Below are 21,655 nucleotides of genomic sequence, written 5' to 3' on the forward strand. Positions count from 1 at the left end.
TGGAATTTGGAAGTACACATTTGTTACTTATGGACTAAGTACATCATATCAAAATATGATTCTTAGTTTTTATTCTAATTAGGGTCCAATAAGCCCAAATAGCAAAGAGAAATTAAAAAAAAGCATGTAAACAAACAGCTTGGGCCTTAAAGGGGAACATTATCACAATTTCAGAAGGGTTAAAACCATTAAAAATCAGTTCCAAGTGGCTTATTTTATTTTTCGAAGTTTTTTTCAAAATTTTACCCATCACGCAATATCCCGAAAAAAAGCTTCAAAGTGCCTGATTTTAACCATCGTTATAAACACCCGTCCATTTTCCTGTGACGTCACACAGTGATGCCAATACAAACAAACATGGCGCATAGAACAGCAAGTTATAGCGACATTAGCTCGGATTTCAGCGGCTTAAGCGATTCAACAGATTACGCATGTATTGAAACGGATGGTTGTAGTGTGGAGGCAGGTAGCGAAAACGAAATTGAAGAAGAAACTGAAGCTATTGAGCCATATCGGTTTGAACCGTATGCAAGCGAAACCGACGAAAACGACACGAAAGCCAGCGACACGGGAGAAAGCGAGGACGAATTTGGCGATCGCCTTCTAACCAACGATTGGTATGTGTTTGTTTGGCATTAAAGGAAACTAACAACTATGAACTAGGTTTACAGCATATGAAATACATTTGGCAACAGCATGCACTTTGAGAGTGCAGACAGCCCAATTTTCATCAATTAATATATTCTGTAGACATACCCTCACGTCAGCAGGCCAGCGAAGCTAGGGTCGATATTCTTCTCTTGATCATCTTCGGTGGCATAAAGGACGGTGTGAGCCAAGACATCCAGGGGGTTTAGCTCGCTCGTCTGCGGGAACAAACTGCCGCCATTTCTTGCCGTGCTACCGAGGTCCTTTGTCCCTGAATTGCTCACTCACTCCGGCAGATTCAATGGGGGTCTGGCGGCAGATTTCTTTGACTTTATCGTTGGAAATGCATCTGCTTTGAGTGTCGCAGGATATCCACACATTCTTGCCATCTCTGTCGTAGCATAGCTTTCGTCGGTAAAGTGTGCGGAACAAATGTCCAATTTCTTGCCACTTTCGCATCTTTGGGCCACTGGTGCAACTTGAATCCGTCCCTGTTCGTGTTGTTACACCCTCCGACAACACACCGACGAGGCATGATGTCTCCAAGGTACGGAAAACAGTCGAAAAAACGGAAAATAACAGAGCTGATTTGACTCGGTGTTTGATAAATGGCGGATTGCTTCCCGATGTGACGCCACGTTGTGACGTCATCGCTCCGAGAGCGAATAATAGAAAGGCGTTTAATTCGCCAAAATTCACCCATTTAGAGTTCGGAAATCGGTTAAAAAAATATATGGTCTTTTTTCTGCAACATCAAGGTATATATTGACGCTTACATAGGTCTGGTGATAATGTTCCCCTTTAAGAGGTTAAAGGGTTAACACTTACATTCTTTTTAGGGGCGGCAGTGTTAATCACCTTTTTTTGCCAGTGAGTCGAAGTCTAGTGGTATTTTGTTGTGGAAATTCTCAAAACAGATCTTTGCTCAATTATGTTTTAATATTTGGCGGACCGGATTAAAGGGACAACCGGGCCAGGTGTGACCCCCGGGCCGTAGTTTGCCCACCCCTGCCCTAAGGGAAGTCAAATCTCACTTTAACACTCAATTCCAACTGTTTGGTTTGACTTAGAAGACCTATCTCCTCTCATCCAAGTAGGCTTCATCAGTTCAATGGTCATAGACTTAGATCGGTCACACCTAGTCTAGCAGCTGGTGCCAAAACCCCAAATATTTATACTTATATGTAACTACATATAAGTATAAATATATATTAGAGATGCGCGGATAGGCAATTATTTAATCCGCAACCGCATCAGAAAGTCGTCAACCATCCGCAATCCACCCGATCTAACATTTGATCAGAACTGCATCCGTCCGCCACCCGCCCGCACCCGCCCGTTGTTATATATCTAATATAGACGATGCAAGGCATTAGTGAGGTTATAAAGCTTTTGCCTGTTAAAGAAAGGAGACTGATCCAACGCAGCACAGACATTCGCGTGCCACGCTGTCACGACCCAGACGCACACCAGTGCGCAATCATATGGGAGCCGCGCTGAGCGCACCTCCAAGCGCGTCTCGCTGCCGGCGACGGCCGGGTATATGGGACCCATTACCTCCCTGCTTGGCACTCAGCATCAAGGGTTGGAATTGGGGGTTGAATCACCAAAATGATTCCCGGGCGCGGCCACCGCTGCTGCCCACTGCTCCCCTCACCTCCCAGGGGGTAATCAAGGGTGATGGGTCAAATGCAGAGAATAATCTCGCCACACCTAGTGTGTGTGTGACAATCATTGGTACTTTAACTTTAACTTTATGGGCCCCACGCTCCAGCGCCATCCATTTTCAGGGCTAGTTGATTCGGCAGGTGGGTTGTTACACACTCCTTAGCGGGTTCCAACTTCCATGGCCACCGTCCTAGCTGCTGTCTATATCAACCAGGGTGAGCCCCACCCCTTTCGTGAGCGCACTGCGCGCGGAGTGACCCCTGTTACGCGCCCCCGGCAACAGGGGTGGCGGGCAGGTAAGCTGCGCGGGCGGAGCGCGCGGAGTGACCCCTGTTACGAGCCCCCGTCCACGGGGGTGGCGGGCAGGTAAGCTGCTTACCTGCTGCGCGTGACGCCGGCTGCGGCGAAGGCGGACGAGGCGGGGCGTCGGTGCGGTGGGCGCGGTGGTGACCCTGGACGTGCGTCGGGCCCTTCTCGCGGATCGCCTCAGCTACGGCTCCCGGTGGGGCCCTCTCGGGGGAAGGGGCCTCGGTCCCGGACCCCGGCGAGGCGTCGGGGGCCTTCTCCGCTCCGTAAAAGTGTCCATCTCTTTTTTTTTTTTTTCTTCTGTTGTGGCATATGCAGCAGGTGCCTGCTTGTTTTTCGTATGTGGGTAACAATATTTAACTATGTATATATTGTAATGTTCCCAGGAACGTAGGCTCATAGACTTATTCGTTTGTCTCGTATTTATTGTAATAAGATGCAATGTAACCACACAACAGCTCCAATGTGCGTCTCCCCTCTTTCCGGGCAAAACTCGAACTAACACTTCCTGTCAACAACGTCACTTCCCTAACTTGCCCGGAAGTCCCGCCCCCCAGCCAAAGCCATTGGCTAACACCCCGTAGCTAGCCGCTACATCATATTTCCGAATTGGTTTAACTGCCACCCGCCTGAATCTATTTAAAATCTAATTTTTTTTAATTTCAATCGCCCGACCCGACCCGACCCGACCCGCTGATAAAATCTAATTTTTTTAAATTTCATCCGCCCGATTCGCGGATAATCCGCGGACTCCGCGGTTGTGCCCGCAAACCGCGCATCTCTAGTAGTTATGTATGTTGGCATGTTTAACATATTTTAAGACGAACTGAACAGGACAGTTGAGATTGATTGAATGCCCTGAGAATACAATGACCTAGATCAGGGGTGTCAAATGTCCGGCCCGTGGGACAGATCAGGCCCGCGAACAGGTTTTATGCGGGATCTGAGCAGAGGATGTCGTTATGGCTTGTGCAGCCCGTTGAGACACTCGTGATTTAGGGCTATATAAGTAAACTTTGATTGATTGATTGATTATGCGGCCCGTGAGATTAGTTTGCTCAGTATAAAAATAAGCTGAAATGTTTTAATAAAAGAAATGGCTGTTCTAAATGTGTCCACTGGATGGCGCAATAGCAATTCTGGTAGGCAACCAACCGGTGTATACCGGGGCCAAGCATGAGGTACACAGTAAAGTGAATAGCTATGGTAAAGTGTGACTTCTCCCCCACAACCCAAACGGAAAGTAAAAGCAGCCAATTTACGTCTACTGCTTCGAACACGTCGTGCTTTGGACCCTCAAAGTCCTAAAATGTCCCCATGAAAAATGTGAAAAGTGGACGCGGAGTGCAACTCAGTCCTCTTGAATAGTTTCTACCTCCGTGTGTGTAGTTTGTTGAGTTAGCACAGGATGGCACTCAGCATCAAGGGTTGGAAGTGGGGGTTAAATCACCAAAAATGATTCCCGAGCGCGACCGCCGATGCTGCTCACTGCTCCCCTCACCTTCCCGGTGGGTGGAACAAGGGGATGGGTCAAATGCAGAGAGTAATTTCACCACACCTAGTGTGTGTGTGACTGTCAGTGGTACTTTACCTTTTTAACTTAATAATGCGTGGAAATGACAAATGAGAAGTTTTGATCTACTTATCATTTATTTTGTTCAATCCCAGATAGGCTGTGACTTAACGCTGAATGGCTTTGTCGATACATTGGGACAAAGTCTAAGACAGTGGTTCTTAACCTGGGTTCGATCGAACCCTAGGGGTTCGGTGAGTCGGGCTCAGGGGTTCGGCGGAGGTCAAAACACACCCGACTCATCGTGTAAATACAAACTTCTCTCTATCGGCGTATTACGGATACGGCAACAGCAGAAGTCAGACTGATTTGCAGGTGTGTAATTTGTTGTGGGTTTATGCACTGTGTTGGTTTTGTTCTTTGAACAAGGTGATGTTCATGCATGGTTCATTGTGTGCACCAGTAAAAAAACATGGTAACACTTTAGTATGGGGAACATATTCACCATTAATTAGTTGCTTATTAACATGCAAATTGGTAACATATTGGCTCTTAACTAGTCATTATTAAGTACTTATTAATGCCTTATTCGGCATGGCCTTATTATAACCCTAACCCTCTAACCCTGGCCCTAACCCTCTAACCCTAACCCTAACCAAATAACTCTAAATTAAGTCTTTCTTACTTAGAATATGTTCCCCATACTAAAGTGTTACCAAAAAAATATAACTTTGTCTTGAATTTGAAACAAAACATTTTATTTTTCACTAAAGAAGGGTTCGGTGAATGCGCATATGAAACTGGTGGGGTTCGGTACCTCCAACAAGGTTAAGAACCACTGGTCTAAGATCATTGTGTTCTTCATTGTGTTTTTCAAATTGCAACTTTTTTTTTCCTCAGTTGAAATGTTTTGTCAAGAGGATTATTTGTCATCTGTACATTTTCAGAACGTGCTCGTTTATTTTTGGCCAAAGCAAAACAAAGAAAACAATCTGAAGTTGTCTTTATTTTAACATATTACGCCATGATTTTATCAGTACGGCCAACTTGGGAATATCATTCTCTTAGACTTAGACTTCCTTTTATTGTCATTCAAATTTGAACTTTACAGTACAGATAACAACATTTTGTTGCATTAGCTGGTCGTAGTGCAGGATAAAAGAGCAATAAGGTGCAGATATAAATAAATAGATTAATGTACAGATAAATATATTGCACTTTTGCATATATATTCATCTGTACATTTATCTACGTGTGGCCCTTGAGCTAAAAGTGCTGGCTGTCCCGAGTCGGGACCCGGGGTGGACCGCTTGCCTGTGCATCGGTTGGGGACGTCTCTGCGCTGCTGACCTGTCTCCGCTCGGGATGGTCTCCTGCTGGCCCCACTATGGATTGGACTCTCACTATTATGTTAGATCCACTATGGACTGAACTCTCACAATATTATGTTAGATCCACTATGGACTGGACTCTCACACTATTATGTTAGATCCACTATGGACTGGACTCTCACACTATTATGTTAGATCCACTATGGACTGGACTCTCACTATTATGTTAGTTCCACTATGGGTTAGACTCTCACACTATTATGTTAGATCCACTATGGACTGGACTCTCACAGTATTATGTTAGATCCACAATGGACTGGACTCTCACACTATTATGTTAGATCCACTATGGACTGGACTCTCACAATATTATGTTAGATCCACTATGGACTGGACTCTCACACTATTATGTTAGATCCACTATGGACTGAACTCTCACAGTATTATGTTAGATCCACTATGGACTGGACTCTCACACTATTATGTTAGATCCACTATGGACTGGACTCTCACAATATTATGTTAGATCCACTATGGACTGGACTCTCACACTATTATGTTAGATCCACTATGGACTGGACTCTCACACTATTATGTTAGATCCACTATGGACTGGACTCTCACACTATTATGTTGGATCCACTATGGACTGGACTCGCACACTATTATGTTAGATCCACTATGGACTGGACTCTCACAGTATTATTTATGTTAGATCCACTATGGACTGGACTCTCACACTATTATGTTAGATCCACTATGGACTGGACTCTCACACTATTATGTTAGATCCACTATGGACTGGACTCTCACACTATTATGTTAGATCCACTATGGACTGGACTCTCACAATATTATGTTAGATCCACTATGGACTGGACTCTCACTATTATGTTAGTTCCACTATGGACTGGACTCTCACACTATTATGTTAGATCCACTATGGACTGGACTCTCACAATATTATGTTAGATCCACTATGGACTGGACTCTCACACTATTATGTTAGATCCACTATGGACTGGACTCTCACACTATTATGTTAGATCCACTATGGACTGGACTCTCACAATATTATGTTAGATCCACTATGGACTGGATGCTCACACTATTATGTTAGTTCCACTATGGACTGGACTCTCACACTATTATGTTAGTTCCACTATGGACTGGAATCTCACACTATTATGTTAGATCCACTATGGACTGGACTCTCACAATATTATGTTAGATCCACCATGGACTGGACGCTCACACTATTATGTTAGATCCACTATGGACTGGACTCTCACAATATTATGTTAGATCCACTATGGACTGGACTCTCACACTATTATGGTAGATCCACTATTGACTGGACTCTCACAATATTATGTTAGATCCACTATGGACTGGATGCTCACACTATTATGTTAGTTCCACTATGGACTGGACTCTCACACTATTATGTTAGTTCCACTATGGACTGGAATCTCACACTATTATGTTAGATCCACTATGGACTGGACTCTCACAATATTATGTTAGATCCACCATGGACTGGACGCTCACACTATTATGTTAGATCCACTATGGACTGGACTCTCACAATATTATGTTAGATCCACTATGGACTGGACTCTCACACTATTATGTTAGATCCACTATGGACTGGACTCTCACACTATTATGTTAGATCCACTATGGACTGGACTCTCACTATTATGTTAGTTCCACTATGGACTGGACTCTCACACTATTATGTTAGATCCACTATGGACTGGACTCTCACAATATTATGTTAGATCCACTATGGACTGGACTCTCACACTATTATGTTAGATCCACTATGGACTGGACTCTCACACTATTATGTTAGATCCACTATGGACTGGACTCTCACAATATTATGTTAGATCCACTATGGACTGGATGCTCACACTATTATGTTAGTTCCACTATGGACTGGACTCTCACACTATTATGTTAGTTCCACTATGGACTGGAATCTCACACTATTATGTTAGATCCACTATGGACTGGACTCTCACAATATTATGTTAGATCCACCATGGACTGGACGCTCACACTATTATGTTAGATCCACTATGGACTGGACTCTCACAATATTATGTTAGATCCACTATGGACTGGACTCTCACACTATTATGTTAGATCCACTATGGACTGGACTCTCACACTATTATGTTAGATCCACTATGGACTGGACTCTCACAATATTATGTTAGATCCACTATGGACTGGATGCTCACACTTTTATGTTAGTTCCACTATGGACTGGACTCTCACACTATTATGTTAGTTCCACTATGGACTGGAATCTCACACTATTATGTTAGATCCACTATGGACTGGACTCTCACAATATTATGTTAGATCCACCATGGACTGGACGCTCACACTATTATGTTAGATCCACTATGGACTGGACTCTCACAATATTATGTTAGATGCACTATGGACTGGACTCTCACACTATTATGTTAGATCCACTATGGACTGGACTCTCATAATATTATGGTAGATCCACTATTGACTGGACTTTCACAATATTATGCTAGACCCACTCGACATCCATTGCATCGGTCTCCCCTAGAGGGGGGGGGGGGGGGTCACCCACATCTGCAGTCCTCTCCAAGGTTTCTCATTGTCATCCCACTGGGTTGAGTTTTTCCTTGCCCTGATGTGGGATCTGAACCGAGGATGTCGTTGTGGCTTGGGCAGCCTTTTGAGGCACTTGTGATTTAGGGCTATATAAATAAATATTGATTGATTGATTGATAAAATGAGTTTGACACCTCTGACCTAGATGAATGGGGACATCCATAGACATTTAACACTGGACTTTCATACAAAAGGTAAAAATAGGGTCACCACTGTTAACACCAAACATGAAAACAGTCCATCGTGTTCCTCACTTTTGTATGTTCCGACTGTTCATGACGTCAGGAAGGAAAAACCTTTGACCCACCCCTAATTAGGTTTGCATCCATTACTTTACAGTTGGAAAAAACAAAACAAAACACAAAGCAGGTTTCGCTACACACCTTAAAAATGCTACACTTAGGGCCTGATCTACTAACGTTGCCAAATAGCAATTATAAAAGTGGGCGTGTTGTGGGTGATCAACTAAGACTGCGTGTACAATTGATAACAAGTGCAAAAGTGCTGCAGTCCACCTTATTTAAATGGGGAATTTGCATGTGTACGGCTGTCACCATGGAGACACTCATTTCCCTACACATTTATGGCATTATATGGTCCAACCTGTGGCATTTTACATGCAACAAACAAATATATGTACCACCTTTTCAGGGCTCCACTGAAGCACAATCTGGACAACAGAATGTACTTTTAGCACACTGAAGGTGCGCTCTGGAAAAGCGCTGTTGTTGTTTTCTGGAATTATCCAGACACAAGACAATGCATATTGCAAGTTTTATTCATATAGGAGATAGATTATAAAAACGTATGTTTTATATGGACAAACTAACACCATTAGAAAAATAATCAATTCAATTTGTTTTAATCAGCCCAGTAAAGGGGAACTGCTTTTATTGGAGATTTTGCCTATCATTCACAATCCTTATGTAAAACAAGAACACATATGTTTTCTTTATTTTAATGCATTCTAAATGTTAAATAAATGCAAACAAAAGTCTGCTTACATTGGAGCCTATAGGAGTCACTCTTTTCTGCACATGAAGTCCTTAAAAACACCTGCATTAAGGTTTTATATACATGATGTAATATATAAACCCCGTTTCCATATGAGTTGGGAAAATGTGTTAGATGTAAATATAAACTAAATACAATGATTTGCAAATCCTTTTCAACCCATATTCAGTTGAATATGCTACAAAGACAACATATTTGATGTTCAAACTGATAAACATGTTTTTTTTTGCAAATAATCATTAACTTTAGAATTTGATGCCAGCAACACGTGACAAAAAAGTTGGGAAAGGTGGCAATAAATACTGATAGAGTTGAGGAATGCTCATCAAACACTTATTTGGAACATCCCACAGCTGAACAGGCAAATTGGGAACAGGTGGGTGCCATGATTGGGTATAAAAGTAATTCTATGAAATGCTCAGTCATTCACAAACAAGGATGGGGCGAGGGTCACCACTTTGTCAACAAATGCGTGAGCAAATTGTTGAACAGTTTAAGAAAAACCTTTCTCAACCAGCTATTGCAAGGAATTTAGGGATTTCACCATCCACAGTCTGTAATATCATCAAAGGGTTCAGAGAATCTGGAGAAATCACTGCATGTAAGCAGCTAAGCCCGTGACCTTCCATTCCTCAGGCTGTACTGCATCAACAAGCGACATCAGTGTGTAAAGGATATCACCACATGGGCTCAGGAACACTTCAGAAACCCACTGTCAGTAACTACAGTTGGTCGCTACATCTGTAAGTGCAAGTTAAAACTCTCCTATGCAAGGCGAAAACCGTTTATCAACAACACCCAAAAACGCTGTCGGCTTCGCTGGGCCTGAGCTCATCTAAGATGGACTGATACAAAGTGGAAAAGTGTTCTGTGGTCTGACGAGTCCACATTTCAAATTGTTTTTGGAAACTGTGGACGTCGTGTCCTCCGGACCAAAGAGGAAAAGAACCATCCGGATTGTTATAGGCGCAAAGTTGAAAAGCCAGCATCTGTGATGGTATGGGGGTGTATTAGTGCCCAAGACATGGGTACACATCTGTGAAGGCGCCATTAATGCTGAAAGGTACATACAGGTTTTGGAGCAACATATCTTGCCATCCAAGCAACGTTACCATGGACGCCCCTGCTTATTTCAGCAAGACAATGCCAAGCCACGTGTTACATCAATGTTGCTTCATAGTAAAAGAGTGCGGGTACTAGACTGGCCTGCCTGTAGTCCAGACCTGTCTCCCATTGAAAATGTGTGGCGCATTATGAAGCCTAAAATACCACAACGGAGACCCCCGGACTGTTGAACAACTTAAGCTGTACATCAAGCAAGAATGGGAAAGAATTCCACCTGAGAAGCTTAAAAAAATGTGTCTCCTCAGTTCCCAAACGTTTACTGAGTGTTGTTAAAAGGAAAGGCCATGTAACACAGTGGTGAACATGCCCTTTCCCAACTACTTTGGCACGTGTTGCAGCCATGAAATTCTAAGTTAATTATTATTTGCAAAAAAAAAAAAATAAAGTTTATGAGTTTGAACATCAAATATCTTGTCTTTGTAGTGCATTCAGTTGAATATGGGTTGAAAAGGATTTGCAAATCATTGTATTCCGTTTATATTTACATCTAACACAATTTCCCAACTCATATGGAAACGGTGTTTGTATATGTACTGTGGTAACGGGCACATTTATAATAACATTTGATGTTTACGTATTCTTTTAATTTTAAAGGGGAACTACACTTTTTTCTGCGATCGCCTCCTTTCTCACAGCAGTTTAGCAACTGAGCCAGTTTGCATGAACATTTCAGACATGCTAAAATATAGGCGCAAAACAGCGGTCCCAGAACAGTTTTAGGATTGATAAATCACATTTTGAACCCTAAATTATTTTATTTGCATTGCCTCCTTCCAGTATTGGGGGCGTTCTAATAATCAGCATATATTCTACATATCATGAAGACAAACATGCTAAATTGATAGCGCTCTCTATTTTGCTCATTTAAGAGACGCAATCCTCTGAGCACCAGCTTAGTAGATCAGCTTTGCGTGTGCTATCAAGTTTGCACGTTTATTACGCGCAAATTTTTAGTAGGTTAGGCCCCAAATGTCTATGAGTTTTATCTTCTTTTTTTTTTTTTTTTATCAAATCATCATTTATCATTGCTGTTAAAATGTGACTGTAATGTTAACACTGTAGCTCATACTGTACCTGTGCTAGTTTGGCTAACATTTGAATCCCACTCCTCAATCCATCCATCTATTTTCTACCGCTTGTCCCTGCCGGGGCCGCGCTTTGTGCTGGAGCCTATCCTTAATGTTAAAGTAAAATATTGTATGGGACATATATACACCATATTGCCAAAAGTATTTGGCCACCCATCCAAATGATGAGAATCAGGTGTCCTAATCACATGGCCAGGTGTATAAAACCAAGCACTTAGGCATGGAGACTGTTTCTACAAACATTTGTGAAAGAATGGGCCGCTATCAGTGATTTCCAGCGTGGAACTGTCATAGGATGCCACCTGTGCAACAAATCCAGTTGTGAAATTTCCTCGCTCCTAAATATTCCAAAGTCAACTTTATCATAAGAAAAGTGAAGAGTTTGGGAACAACAGCAACTCAGCCACCAAGTGGTAGGCCACGTAAACTGACAGACTTTCTGCACGGTCAGTTGCTACAGAGCTCCAAACTTCATGTGACCTTCCAATTAGCCCACGTACAGACCGCAGAGAGCTTCATGGAATGGGTTTCCATGGCCGAGCAGCTGAATCTAAGCCATACATGACCAAGTCCAATGCAAAGCGTGGGATGCAGTGGTGTAAAGCACGTCGCCACTGGACTCTAGCGCAGTGGAGACGCCTTCTCTGGAGTGATGAATCACTCTTTTCCATCTGGCAATCTGATAGACCAGTCTGGGTTTGGAGGTTGCCAGGAGAACACTACATTTCGGACTGCATTGTGCCGAGTGTGAAATTTGGTGGAGGAGGAATTATGGTGCGGGGTTGGTTTTTCAGGAGTTAGTTCTAGTGAAAGGAACTTTGAATGCTCCAGGATACCAAACCATTTTGGACAATTCCATGGGATGGCACTTCAAGTTCAACCTACTCAGTGGCCTAGTGGTTAGAGTGTCCGCCCTGAGATCGGTAGGTTGTGAGTTCAAATCCCAGCTGAGTCATACCAAAGACTATAAAAATGGGACCCATTACCTCCCTGCTTGGCACTCAGCATCAAGGGTTGGAATTGGGGATTAAATCACCAAAAATGATTCCCGGGCACGGCATCGCTGCTGCCCACTGCTCCCCTCACCTCCCAGGGGGTGAACAAGGGGATGGGTCGAATGCAGAGGACAAATTTCACCACATCTAGTGTGTGTGTGACAATCATTGGTACTTTAACTTTAACTAATATGTGAGTAAAGGCAGGTGGCCAAATACTTTTGGCAATATAGTGGATGTATAATGTTTAACAAGTGCAATGTTATGTTGTTTTTAAAAAAAAATGGAAAGTTCTACTTTCCATTAACAGTTTAATGCCAAGCTATCCTTAGACTTGATGTAGTCCTTCAGTGGTGAATATAAACACAACTTGTGTGTAGTTTTATTTAAACAATATCCATTTGATTGATTATATTAGAACACATGCTTTGTCTCTGTAATTGTTGGGGATTTCCTCGCTATGAAGTAAAGCTTGTGTAGCACACCACTAATGTTCAAATTCTGAGCAACATGTGACGACAAACCCAAATATGTGGAGCGAAACCATCTTCAATATAAAAGTTTCTCCCCCCCTTGTGATTTACTGAGCGTCTCCAGATGTCATTAATGACTTGTTTTGCTTTGAACATACTTATAGTTGCTTTTTTGATATTTAAGGCTCTTTGATATTGTATGGAATTGAGAAAATGATGTTGGAAAATGGGTAACACATGTTGGAGGACATGCTTAATGAAGTTCTGCAGGCTGCTTAGGGTTTGTTGTGTTTGTGGAATGTCAGCATCACCGGCAGTCACGCGCACTACATTTATTCCCAGACATTTACTTAAGTCACTTTTTGGATTGATTGTATTTGTCAGAGTAGTTTTAATGCAGCATACATTGAGTTTTAATCCCAATTGCTACATTTATTTATATGATAAATGATAAATGATAAATGAGTTGTACTTGTATAGCGCTTTTCTACCTTCAAGGTACTCAAAGCGCTTTGACACTACTTCCACATTTACCCATTCACACACACATTCACACACTGATGGAGGGAGCTGCCATGCAAGGCGCTAACCAGCACCCATCAGGAGCAAGGGTGAAGTGTCTTGCTCAGGACACAACGGACATGACGAGGTTGGTACTAGGTGGGGATTGAACCAGGGACCCTCGGGCCGCGCACGGCCATTCTCCCACTGCGCCACGCCATCATCATTATGCATTATTATTAATGTGGCTCATCAGTGAGAAGCTGAAATAAGCCAGTATTTGTAGGGTACAGAGTTGTCCCAATACCAATATTTTGGTATCGGTACCAAAATGTATTTCGATACTTTTCTAAATAAAGGGGACCACAAAAAATGGCATTATTAGCTTTATTTTAACAAAAAATCTTAGTGTACATGAAACATATGTTTATTATTGCATTTTAGTCCTCAAATAAAATAGTGAACATACAAGACAACTTGTCTTTTAGTAGTAAGTAAACAAACAAAGGCTCCTAATTAGTCTGCTGACGCATGCAGTAACATATTGTGTCATTTCTATTCTATTATTTTGTCAAAATTATGAAGGACAAGCTGTAAAAAATTTTTATATATTGTTGATTTACTGTTAATACATGCTTATTTTCCGTTTTAACATGTTATATCTACACTTCTGTTAAAATGTAATAATCACTTATTCTTCTCTTCTTTGATACTTTACATTAGTTTTGGATGATACCACACATTTAGGTATCGATCCGATACCAAGTAGTTACAGGATCATACATTGGTCATATTCAAAGTTCTCATGTGTCCAGGGACGTATTCACTGAGTTTATAAACATAATATACATTTAAAAAAACCGGAAAAAGATTTTGTGATGATAAAAAATATCGATGTAATCATAGTAGTATCGACTAAATAAGCTATTGTACTTGGTATCATTACAGTGGATGTCAGGTGTAGATCCACCCATGGCGTTTGTTTACATTGTGACGCCGGTGAGCTTTTGTATCCTCCTACGGTGTGTCGTGAAGCATGTTTAGCTATTCCTCGTCCTCCGGTGATAATGGTACATGTAAGAAACTCACTTTATTTGTCGCCATGGAGACAAGCATTAGTGATTTAGAAGTAGCTACAACACTGTGGATGGATATTCGCTGCTAGCTAGCTAGCCATGTCTTAAAGCACCTCTTCCTGAGGGCGTTTCAGTGTTAAAACTTCCCATTTATCTTTACTTTTTACACCCAAATGCGTCCATTCTCCCTTTTCTGTCTACACACTGTGTCTGCTTGTAAGTACTCCGTGATTGTGCGCTGCCGAACATACTCCTCTGCTCGTAAACCGATTTGCTTAATACGTGTCAGAATATTCTCAAAGAAGACACTTTAATTACACGATATCATACCAGCCCATCCTGGTTGGTAGAAAGAACTAGTGGACAGAAACAATTTAACGAATGCCATCCATCCATCCATTTTCTCCCGCTTATCTGAGGTGGGGTCCCGGGGGCAGCAGCCTAAGCAGAGAAGCCCACACTTCCCTCTCCCCAGCCACTTCGTCCAGCTCTTCCCGGGGGATCCCAAGGCGTTCCCAGGCCATAGTCTACCCAACGTGTCCTGGGTCTTCCCCGTGGCCTCCTACCGGTCGGATGTGCCCTAAACACTTCCCTAGGGAGGCGTTCGGGTGGCATCCTGACCAGATGCCCGAACCACCTCACCTGTCTCCTCTCCATGTGGAGGAGCAGTGGCTTTACTTTGAGCTCCTCCTGGATGACAGAGCTTCTCACCCTATCTCTAAGGGAGAGCCCCGCCACCCGGCGGAGGAAACTCATTTCGGCCGCTTGTACCCGTGATCTTGTCCTTTCGGTCATAACCCAAAGCTCATGACCAAAAGTGAGGATGGGAACGTAGATCGACCGGTAAATTGAGAGCTTTGCCTTCCGGCTCAGCTCCTTCTTCACCACAACGGATCGATACAGCGTCCGCATTACTGAAGACGCCGCACCGATCCGCCTGTCGATCTCACGATGCACTCTTCCCTCACTCATGACGAGACTCCGAGGTACTTGAACTCCTCCACAGGGTCTCCTCCCCAACCCGGAGATGGCACTCCACCCTTTTCCGGGCGAGAACCATGGACTCGGACTTGGAGGTGCTGATTCTCATCCCAGTCACTTCACACTCGGCTGCGAACCGATCCAGTGAGAGCTGAAGATCCGGGCCAGATGAAGCCATCAGGACCACATCACCTACAAAAAGCAGATACCTAATCCTGCAGCCACCAAACCGGATCCCCTCAACGCCCCGACTGCGCCTAGAAATTCTGTCCATAAAAGTTATGAACAGAATCGGTGATAAAGGGCAGCCTTGGCGGAGTCCAACCCTCACCAGAAACGTGTCCGACTTACTGCCGGCAATGCGGACCAAGCTCTGACACTGATCATACAGGGAGCGGACCGCCACAATCAGACAGTTCGATACCCCATACTCTCTGAGCACTCCCCACAGGACTTCCCGAGGGACACGGTCGAATGCCTTCTCCAAGAATGTATTTTGAAAATACAACTCTTTTTGTATACACAATATTTTTTAAAACAGCATAAAAAATGATGTGCACATTTCATTAGTCAGTAGATAACAATAGAAATAGTAGATCACATGCCTTTAAGACAGCTCTGATGTTTTTCATCAACATCATTATTCATACTAATTCATAATCTAAAGTAACAGTTCTCTTACTTGAGTATATTTTTTGGCTACTTTACCCACTTCTGCCAGCAGTACACAAGCCACAACAACACACACACCATTGAGCTAATACATGACTCCCGATCATGTTGTGGACTATGATTAATTACATTTGGTGTGTTGCTGCAATACCACCCATGAAGTGATCATCCAATTGTTCAGTCTGTCTCGGTGGGCTTTCCTCATTTTTTGTACAAACCCTGTTTCCATATGAGTTGGGAAATTGTGTTAGATGTAAATATAAACGGAATATAATGATTTGCAAATCATTTTCAACCCATATGCAGTTGAATATGCTACAAAGACAACATATTTGATGTTCAAACTGATAAACATTTTTTTTTTGGCAAATAATCATTAACTTTAGAATTTGATGCCAGCAACACGTGACAAAGAAGTTGGGAAAGGTGGCAATAAATACTGATAAAGTTGAGGAATGCTCATCAAACACTTATTTGGAACATCCCACAGGTGTGCAGGCTAATTGGGAACAGGTGGGTGCCATGATTGAGTATAAAAACAGCTTCCCAAAAAATGCTCAGTCTTTCACAAGAAAGGATGGGGCGAAGGTCACCACTTTGTCCACAACTGCGTGAGCAAATAGTCAAACAGTTTAAGAACAACGTTTCTCAAAGTGCAGTTTCAAGAAATTTAGGGATTTCAACATCTACGGTCCATAATATCATCAAAAGGTTCAGAGAATCTGGAGAAATCACTCCACGTAAGCGGCATGGCCGGAAACCAACATTGAATGACCGTGACCTTCGATCCCTCAGACGGCACTGTATCAAAAACCGACATCAATCTCTAAAGGATATCACCACATGGGCTCAGGAACACTTCAGAAAACCACTGTCACTAAATACAGTTTGTCGCTACATCTGTAAGTGCAAGTTAAAGCTCTACTATGCAAAGCGAAAGCCATTTATCAACAACATCCAGACACTCCGCCGGCTTCTCTGGGCCCGAGATCATCTAAGATGGACTCATGCAAAGTGGAAAACTGTTTTGTGGTCTGACGAGTCCACATATTAAATTGTTTTTGGAAATATTCGACATTGTGTCTTCCGGACCAAAGGGGAAGCGAACCATCCAGACTGTTATCGATGCAAAGTTCAAAAGCCAGCATCTGTGATGGTATGGGGGTGCATTAGTGCCCAAGGCACCATTAATGCTGAAAGGTACATACAGGTTTTGGAACAACATATGCTGCCATCCAAGCGCTGTCTTTTTCATGGACGCCGCTGCTTATTTCAGCAAGACAATGCCAAGCCACATTCAGTACGTGTTACAACAGCGTGGTTTCGTAAAAAAAGAGTGCGGGTACTTTCCTGGCCCACCTGCAGTCCAGACCTGTCTCCCATCGAAAATGTGTGGCGCATTATGAAGCGTAAAATACGACAGCGGAGACTGTTGAACGACTGAAGCTCTACATAAAACAAAAATGGGAAAGAATTCCACTTTCAAAGCTTCAACAATTAGTTTCCTCAGTTCCCAATTGTTTATTGAGTGTTGTTAAAAGAAAAGGTGATGTAACACAGTGGTGAACATGCTCTTTCCCAACTACTTTTGCACGTGTTGCAGCCATGAAATTCTAAGTTAATTATTTGCAAAAACAAAAAAAAAAAGTTTATGAGTTTGAACATCAAATATCTTGTCTTTGTAGTACATTCAATTGAATATGGGCTGAAAATGATTTGCAAATCATTGTATTCCCTCTATATTTACATCTAACACAATTTCCCAACTCATGGAAACGGGGTTTGTATGTATTTTTATTTAACTATCAAAAAGCTGAAAACATACATGTCCTATGGACAAAATGATTTGTTGGCCTTAGTGTAGGTCTCTTCTCTAGTGTATGAAACTACACACAACGCTACAATTTTACCTGGAAAAAAACTGACTCAATCCAATTAAAAGAGCCACTATGACACATTACAGGATTACATCATCCTGCCTCACAAAACATGATGGTATAGTCTTTGGGAAAAAAAAAATTTTTTGATCCAAAGCTACACAAAAGACAGCAATCAATGTATCAAAGCTCAGTAAGACTAATAAAGAAAGCCGTGTGAAGAGATGCTACTTTAATGATGGTTGTATATCATACTGATGGCTCTTATGACTGCCTCCAGCTCATCCGCTTCACATTTGGAGATGTTACAAACTTGGGTGGCGTGCGACTATCAGAATGATACTTTGACGCGTCTGTGCGCTTCCAGAGATGATTTCATGTTTGTCTTGTGTCGACTTGTCCAAGGGTGGGAATGGCAAGCATAAAGCCCACAAATGTTTGAACTGTACTCTCCGACTTTTATGGGATGTCGAGCAGGTCGTTCAGAAACCAGCGGTGCTGACTCTGTGCTTATTGGGGCCCTAAACAAGACTTTGCCTACCAAATGACTAGGGGTGTAATGGTACACAAAAATTTCGGTTTGGTACGTACCTCGGTTTAGAGGTCACGGTTCGGTTCATTTTCGGTACAGTAAGAAAACAACAAAATATAATTTTTTTGGTTATTTACCAAATTTGTAAACAATGGCTTTATCCTTTTAACATTGGGAACACTATAATAATTCTGCCCACGTTAATCAACATTAAACTGCCTCAAGTTGTTGCTTAGATTACCGTAAATAAAATGACAAAACTTGTTTTCTACATATAAAAAGTGCAACATTAAACAGTTTCAAGTCAACTCATCATGCTTAATTTATTACAGCATTTGGGAAGCCTGTAGTTGATTTTTATTATGTAAATGTTATATTTTTATCAACATGTGATAGCAGGGACCCTGCCATTCAAAACTAGGCTGCTGCATTACTAATGATTAATGTAACTATTGCTGAAAAAATAGTACAATAGCAATAGGAGAGCCTATTCATCCCTGAACACCATGGAGTTCATGTAGGCTTAATGATGCAGTTACATTATTATATCAACTATCAGAGACAGAAACTCTTCATTTAACATAATGTCCTTTTTTGCTGCTTCAACACAGCTCAATCAACACAGAAAAAGGTAAAGTGAAATAACAGAGACGGGGCTTTGCTGTCCGTAACACACACACACACACACACACACAGCAAAATGAGCTAACGTTACGCTAAAAGCTAATTAGCCTTCACCTCAAGCCAGGATTGTCAACGGGCTCATAGTGATGTTACTAGTAGTTGACTGGGAGCTGTTTACTATAATTTGGGGAGAGTCCGCTGCCTGATGCTTACCTGCTAAACACATATCTGCAGAAGCACTGACTTCATGCGCTCTGAATACGCACTGCTGATTGGCTGTTATCGCTCTGAATACACACTGCTGGTTGGCTGTTATCGCTCTATATGTAACCAATCAGATGGTTGTGTGGGTGGGACATTGCTGGGTGCTGTGTAGAGGACTGACAAGAGACAGAGGCAGAACTAAATATGGCTACTAGATATGTTTGTGTGAAAACTTGTTCGGTACACCTCCGAAGCGAACCGAAACCCCCGTACAGAAACGGTTCAATACAAATACACGTACCGTTACACCCCTACAAATGACACATAGTGCAACTATACAACAAACAAACACACACAGTATGCAGCAGAATTAATATAAGAAATTAATTAAAACATTTATTTCAAAATATTTTTTTTTTCTTTTTCCGCCCTTCAGCACCACTCATACATTTTTTTCCAGGCCCTATTTCAGTCTTTAATATTAATAGGGTTCTATTTTATAAGTTGCTATTCAAATTGAGCCATCTATATTACTTATTTCAAAATACAGAAATAATCAATATTTGGACATTTTCCATCAATTCAGAATTGTCCATGTCCCAATCTTGATGCAGTGAAAGTATCGATAATTTCCCCCCGTTTTGTAGGTCTGGGAAAAAAAGCAACACTGGGACATTCAACTTAATTGCAAAGACTAAAACTAACTGAAATGAATACATCAATCAATCAATCAATGTTTACTTATATAACCCTAAATCACGAGTGTCTCAAAGGGCTGCACAAGCCACAACGACATCCTCGGCTCAGATCCCACATCAGGGCAAGAAAAAACTCAACCCAATGGGATGACAATGAGAAACCTTGGAGAGGACTGCAGATGTAAAGTAGCCCTTTAGCTGCTTTACTGTGAGCTGGCAGCTATATCCTGCTGCTCCATCATCGCGTCGCAACCCGTCAAAGCTATTCTAGATTATAAATAATGCCTCTTATCTGGATAATTTAAAGGATTTAGCCATAAATTTAGAAGTTGTCCATCTGTGACACTCTGGGATGGAGACAAACACACACAACCAAAGACAGTGTCTGATGGGAGACTTTTCCTTGTTAACCCTTCGTGTGCATGATGATTCATTCTTGTCATGTCTGTGTGATCATGTTTTGTTTCAGTTATGTTCGGTTTTGTTTTTGGACTATTTGTGCACTCTTGTTTTGTCACCATGACGACCGATTAGTTGCACCTGTCTTCGCGTTCGGTCTCACACACCTGTTGTCAATCAAGTCTGTAGTATTTAAGTCCATTGTTTTCAAGTAAGTCTGCCTGGCAACATCACCCGTTATCATCACTCTGCTTCATGCCATGTTCACTGTCCCATGCCAAGTAAGTTTTTGTTTCATGTTTATAGTTGTTTGCCTTTGTGCAAGTCTTTTGTTTTCATTAGCCAAGTTTTGTACCTCCGCCATTGTGCGCACCTTTCGTTTGTTCTTTTTTGATAGTGTTAAATAAAATCATGTACTCACATTCCCGTCTTGCCCGCGCCAACTTTCCGTTGCCTTCCGGGAAAACAAACCCGAAGGACCAAGTCTTGACAATTCTTCATATAAAGGGGAATTTATGGACATCCTGTCAGTCTTCAGTAAAGTAAGAGCAGACATTGTACAGTAGGCTTTCGTTATATTATGTTTGTAGTTTGTATTTTTTGCTTAGCACTTAGCAATACTGCTACATGATGCTTAGTGTTTCACTAAAGCTGGATCTGTTTAGCAGAGTTCATAAAACTTGTAGATCATCCTCCTTATGTTCAGATTCAACAATACAATTTTATGGATCATATTTTTTCCTAAAGTAATTGTTGTTCCTAACGTGATGAGGTGTCTGGCTATTTTTGTTCAATGTACATACACACACACACAAACATGATACATACATTCACACACATCCACTGTACAATTATACATACACATGCACATACATATACACATACACTCACGCATTATCAATCATATATTTACGTTGGTTAGGTTGAAACTAGAGATGTCCGGTAATATCGGACTGCCGATATTATCGGCCGATAAATGCTTTAAAATGTAATATCGGAAATTGTCGGTATCGGTTTCAAACAGTAAAATGTATGACTTTTTATGTACTTCTCCCTACACGGACGTAGGGAGAAGTACAGAGCGGCAATAAACCTTAAAGGCACTGCCTTTGTGTGCCGGCCCAGTCACATAATATCTACAGCTTTTCACACACACAAGTCAAGCCATACAGGTCACACTGAGGGTGGCCGTATAAACAACTTTAACACTGTTACAAATATGCGCCACACTGTGAACCCAGACCCAACAAGAATGACAAACACATT

General features: G+C 42.0%; 1 protein-coding gene across 2 annotated transcripts in view; it reads right to left on the reverse strand.

Annotated features, from left to right (window-relative positions):
* Positions 1-21,655, reverse strand: part of LOC133614001 (obg-like ATPase 1) — a 208,940-nt gene that overhangs the window by 94,613 nt on the left and 92,672 nt on the right. The gene's annotated exons all lie outside the window — the stretch shown is intronic.

Source organism: Nerophis lumbriciformis, linkage group LG13, assembly GCF_033978685.3.
Source record: "Nerophis lumbriciformis linkage group LG13, RoL_Nlum_v2.1, whole genome shotgun sequence".
Classification (NCBI taxonomy): domain Eukaryota; kingdom Metazoa; phylum Chordata; class Actinopteri; order Syngnathiformes; family Syngnathidae; genus Nerophis; species Nerophis lumbriciformis.